The sequence below is a fragment of the Bactrocera tryoni genome, chromosome 1 (genome assembly GCF_016617805.1).
Source record: "Bactrocera tryoni isolate S06 chromosome 1, CSIRO_BtryS06_freeze2, whole genome shotgun sequence".
Taxonomy (NCBI): Eukaryota; Metazoa; Arthropoda; class Insecta; order Diptera; family Tephritidae; genus Bactrocera; species Bactrocera tryoni.
The window spans coordinates 23,802,255-23,808,254 of NC_052499.1; positions in this window are offsets into that span (position 1 = coordinate 23,802,255).

Consider the following 6,000-nt stretch of genomic DNA (forward strand, 5'->3'; position numbering starts at 1 on the left):
TTACTGTTGTTGTTACGTATTGTCGCAGAAAAATTTCTGGCAGTTTTCAAGCTTTTGACATATTTAGCACGTCTTTGTAAAGCCGCCGAAGTACTCCACAAAACTCAGGCACCAAAAAATCTGGTTGGATCAAACTTCCTTCCTGTCCAAATGTGTTTCAAATGTTTAATTTTTTTTTTAATTTTTTAAGTTACAAAAACAATTTTTCTAACGCGGTTAGTACAAGGTGAACGCAGCATTTAAGCATTATGTTTTGAAATTTGATTTCGTCTCCAGCAATGACAAGATTTGCAAATTGTTAGGAATTCAGCAGGAAATCACGAAATTTTTCGTTTCCAGTATTCAATTTCAGTTTTTCTTCGTTAAAAGGAAAATGCATTTTTTTGTCATTTGATTTGCTCCTATTTGCTTTGGGCGCCTTCAAAGCATTCCGCGCGTGTTTCGAAAAATAAAAAACTCTCTTATTTGAGGTTATATAACATAGTCACAGCAATGGTGTTGATATCGCGCAATGCACGAAATTGTGATTTTTTTAGGTGGCTAGATGGTTTCCATATTTATTTATATTAACGAATCTCACTAATTTTTTTAAACATGCGTGTTATGAATTTCGCATAGAAAGCAGATTTTACAAGCATTTAGCATATATTGACGTGATCTTAACACAAATAAGTTAAGGCTGACCAAATATATATTGTATATGTAAACAAGTTTGTGAGGTTAATTTTAACGGGTGATCCAAGTAGGGATACTTTTTTCAATAGCCTTGTTTTATAGATCAAGGTTGAGTCGTCTCAAGCTGTCATGTTATTTTTGTTCGGTATTGTCTCGAATTTCTTCATGGAAATGGCCTGAAAAACGTTTAAAAATCCTTCAACTTTATTACGAAAATTCAGCTTCTGTAAATAATATATTTTGTGTGCTTCGCTCAATTTATGTCCAACATAATCGGCCTACTGAGCGTACCATTTGCAACACCATCACCCGTCTTGAAACCCAGCATTCATTATTGGATAATATCACTGGTAGACACATAATTTCCGAGGCTGGTTGTTATTTTTCATTGCGGGTGTTTTTTACGTGGCAAGTTCCAAACTCAGTGCACAACCCTATGTAGGGGATGTTTCGCTTTCTCACTTTAGCTCGCCTTCAAACGGATGTTCTTAGGCTACCCAGTGGATACTTGGTCAAAGACCGGAAGTCGTGAGCTGCTTGAGCCATGTGTAAAATAATCGTTTCTGGCCACTCCACCAAATGAATGGCGATCAGAGAACTTTCCTAACTTGCGTGAACTTCTACACATGACTTCATCCTCTTCTATGAGAGTGTACAGCAGCTGGCGTATGCTGATGATATTGACATCATTGGCCTCAACAACCGCGTTGTTAGTTCTACTTTCTCCAGAATGGATAAGGCAGCGAAGCAAATGGGTCTGGTGGTGAACGAGGGCAAGACGAAATATCTCCTGTCATCAAACAAACAGTCATCGCACACTCGTTGATAGTCATAACTTTGAAGTTGTAGATAACTTCGTCTATCTTGGAACCAGCACCAACACCAACAACAACGTCAGCCTCGAAATCCAAAGCAGGATATCTCTTGTCAATAGCTGCTACTTCGGTCTAAGTAGGCAATTGAGAAGTAGAGTCCTCTCTCGACGAACAAAAACAAAACTCTATAAGTCACTCAGTATTCCCGTCCTGCTCTATGGTGCAGAGGCCTGGACGATGACAACATCTGATGAGTCGACGTTGCGAGTTTTCGGGAGAAAAATTCTGCGAAAAATTTATGGCCCTCTGCGCATTGGCCACGGCGAATATCGCATTCCATGGAACGATGAGCTGTATGAGATGTACGACGACATTGACATAGTTCAGCGAATTAAAAGACAGCGGCTACGCTGGCTAGGTCATGTTGTCCGAATGGACGAAAACACTCCAGCTCTGAAAGTATTCGACGCAATACCCGCCGGCGGAAGCAGAGGAAGAGGAAGACTTGAACTCCTTTGGAAGGACCAAGTGGGAAAGGATCTGGCTTCCTCCAATTGGCACCACCTTGCGAAAAGAAGAAACGACTGGCGCGCTTTTGTTGACTCAGCTATAACCGCGCGGTTTCTACGCCAGTAAAGAAGAAAGAAGACACATAATTTGTCACATGAAAAGGTGTTTCTAATTCAGTTTGATACCCTGAAGTCAAATCCGAAAACAGAATTGTTCTATCACCCACAGATATTCTGTAACTCTAAAAGTGAATTTTTCGATTTTTACTGTGTCTGAATTTATTGAACAAAGAAGTGCGATAATGCACCATCTCATACTGCATTGGCCATTCATGTTCATTTCGCCACATTTTCAACTAATATCGTGCCGCAGCCACTGAATTCGCCTGATTTACGTTCGTTTAACTTCTGGCTATTCAGCAAATTCACATGACCACTCCGAGAAGTGGCCAGTATGTCAAGTACTCACTCCGGGACAAAAAAACGTTATCAGTGAACCGCTAGTTGATCCCAAGAAGGTATTGCTACCACCTTTGCAAATTAAATTGGGTTTAATGATAAATTTTGTTAAGGCAATGGACAGAAATGGAAGAGGATACTTGTATCTGAATCAAAAATTTCCAAGAGTTAGTGAAACAAAAATTAAGGGGAGCATATTTAAAGGTCCGCAAATAAGAGAACTAATGAAAGATGAAACATTAGAGGAAATGCTCATTGAAACTGAAATACGAGCCTGGAGTGCCTTTAAAAGCGCTGTTAAAAATTTTCTTTGAAACGTGAAAGCTGACAATTACAAAGCTCTTGTGACTGAATACTTACTGCCTATAAAAATATGGGTTGCAACATAAAAATACACTTTCTGGGCCCCCATCTGGGTTTTTCCCCGAGAATTTAGGGGCCGTAAGTGACGAACATGGGGAACGGTTTCACAAAGACATTTCTGCTATAGAGAAACGGCAGGTGGAGTGCCAGTTTGCTTGCCGATTAACCGATGGACATTGTTAAGGGATACTCCAAAAAACAAATATCGCCGAAAAACATCGATAATCACATTTTAAGGGGGTATTCTCGTCTAGAAGCATGAATTTCAGGTAATTTTTAAAGTTTCGTAAAAAAAGGCAGTTAATACTTTTACTATACATTTTTTCACTAGTTATTTGTTCATTTTAGAAGAGTACAGAAAAAAATTAAAAAAAAAAGTAAAAAAAATTCAAAAATTATGAGCTGACGAAGTAGGGGGTCTCTAAAAATTTCCTCGTGACCATACCCATGATTTCAACTCTCCTCGTTATCTGAAACCAAAAAAAACAAAGATTATTAATCTAGAGTAATGTCGCAATGGCCGGAACCACGGAAAAGTGGGGAAAATTTTTTTCACAAAATGGCGACTGCCTGAAAAAAAAGTTTTTTTGGATCACTTTTTCTGACTATTTCGATTTTTTTAAAAATAATAAAAATAAAAATTTGGGGATGGGTCAAGCAAATCGGTCCAGTAGAACCTGAGAAATCATGGGTATCATTCCGAGAAAGTAAGTTTTGAGAAAGACGCGTTTAAAGCTTAGGAGACATTTCTAGTGAACACGGACGCCACGTCACAAAATCGGCTGTATCTCCGAAAATAAGTCGAATTTTGAAAAATCCTTGCAAGGTCATATATTTGAAAGTCTAAACTTTCAAGATACGCAAAAAAAATCGATTTTTTCAAAATCATAGACAAGAATACCCCCTTATGGTACTCTTTGGTTAATAAAACAATATAATAACAATATATCTATCGCTGTTTTTTTAAACAAACAATAGGTGATAGAAGATATATGTAGCTACTTTCTGGATTTGTATAAATTTTTACATAATAAACACTTTGTTCTGTTCATATCATAAAAAGCAAGTGGATTTTTGTTTACCACTCTTAGCAACAAGATGGCGCCACTTCCCACATATCGCATCAATCAATGGATTTATTGAGAGAAGACTTCGGTGAACAGATAATTTCACATTTTGAGCCGGGCGATTGGCCACCAAGATCGTGTGATATCACACCGTTAGACCTTTTTCCTGTGAGGATATGTTAAATCTAAGATCTTCCAGAGCTCGCAACAGGAATTCCCGTTCCCTTAATTGGGACGGTGCCGCTGTTCAGCTGATTGATCTGCTTGTAAGAGTGAAGGCTGACATCACCGCCAACCAAGAAGTGCGATAGGCGGGACAGGAACTGAAACGAGTTGGTCCTTATATCATTTACTACAGTGGCCATTTGAAGGAGCGAAAATTCGGTAAGGGACTCACGGTGGGAGAGAGACTTCAACGTAGAGTCCTGGGAATCAACCCGGTAGATGAACGTCTAGCGACAATCCGTTTCAAAGCGAATTTCTTCAACATATCACTGATTTGCGCCTATGTCCCAACGGAAGAGCAGGAGGATATGACCACAGGTATCTTTTATGAGCGCTTGGAGTGCACCTATGAGAGTTGCCCCCGCCATGATGACAAAATTGTTCTTGGCGACTTTAATGCCAGGGTGGGCAAAGAAGGTATCTTTGGCAGGATGGTCGGTAAATTCAGCCTCCACGAGGAAACATCCACAAATGGGTTGAGGCTGATCGACTTCACCGGGGCTCAAAATATGGTTATCTGTAGTACTAAATTCCAGCATAGAAAACTTCATTAAACTACTTGTCTGTCTCTGGATCGAAAAGCCACTAACCAGATCGATCAAGTTTTGATAGACGGAAGGCACGTCTCCAGTGTTTTAGACGTGTCTATGCTCCGGAGTCCTACCATTGAATCGGATCACTATTTTCTTACATCCAAGATACACATACGCCTCGGTGTAGCAAAAAACGCACGTCAACAAACTCAAGGTAGGTTCGATGTCGAGAAGATGAAATCGCAACAGACAGCCGAACGATTTTACACTCGAATTGCACTCTTGCTCTCTGAGAGTATTCATTAGCAACTCGATATAAGAGAACTCTAGGGTCGAATTTCAAGCTTCTTAGGTACAGCTGCAACCGAAACCATTGGTTTTCGGAAAATGCAAAAGAAAAGCTAGTACGACGAAGAGTGCCGTGGAGAGAAAACAGACTGCCTACCTCGCAACGTTGCAATCGACCACAACTCGTGCGGCATGGGGCAGCTACCAAGAGTTGAAGAAGGTAGCGAGACATTTGCAGACAAAAAAGGAGAGAGGTCGCTTGAAAATTCTACGAAAAGATGCGGCGGCTAACTGAGGGTTTCAAGACCGGAACATACTCTCGTAGATCCTCTAGAGGTGATCTAGAGACGGATGTCAAAGCACTAAAATTATGGAGAAAACACTTCTCTAGCCCGCTGAATGGCAGTGAAAGTATAACATCTGGAGATGATGAACCCGATTCCCCAATCGATGACGATGCAGCGGACATTCATGAAGAAGATGAAATAGCAATTCCTCGTACAGTAAAGTGCCGGAGGCCGATGAATTGCTGGTCGAGCTATTCAAATACGGTGGCGAAGAACTGATAAGGAGCATGCATTAGCTTCTTTGTAGAATATGCTCAGATGAAAGCATGCCGTACGATTGGAATTTAAGTGTGTTCTGCTAAACTCACAATTAGAGAGACCCCACAATCTGCGCCCACTGACACGGATACTCCTTCTCAACATCGCGTTTAAGGTTCTATCAAGTGTTTTGTGTGAAAGATTAAAGTCCACCGTCAACAACAGATTAGTGCGACTTTAAGCCTGGAAATGTTGTTGAAAATAGAATCGACGCCTACCACCTCTTTATCGATTTCAAAACTGCTTTTGACAGCACGAAAAGAGGCTGCCTTTATGCCGCGATGTTTGAATTTGGTATCCCCGCAAAACAAAGACGTCTGTGTAAGCTGACGTTGAGCAACAACAAAAGCTCCGTCATGATCGGGAAGGACCTCTCCAAGCCGTTTGATGTCAAAGGAGGTTTCTGACAAGACGACTCCCTATTGCAACTTTTTCAATGTACTGCTGGAGAAATTAATTCA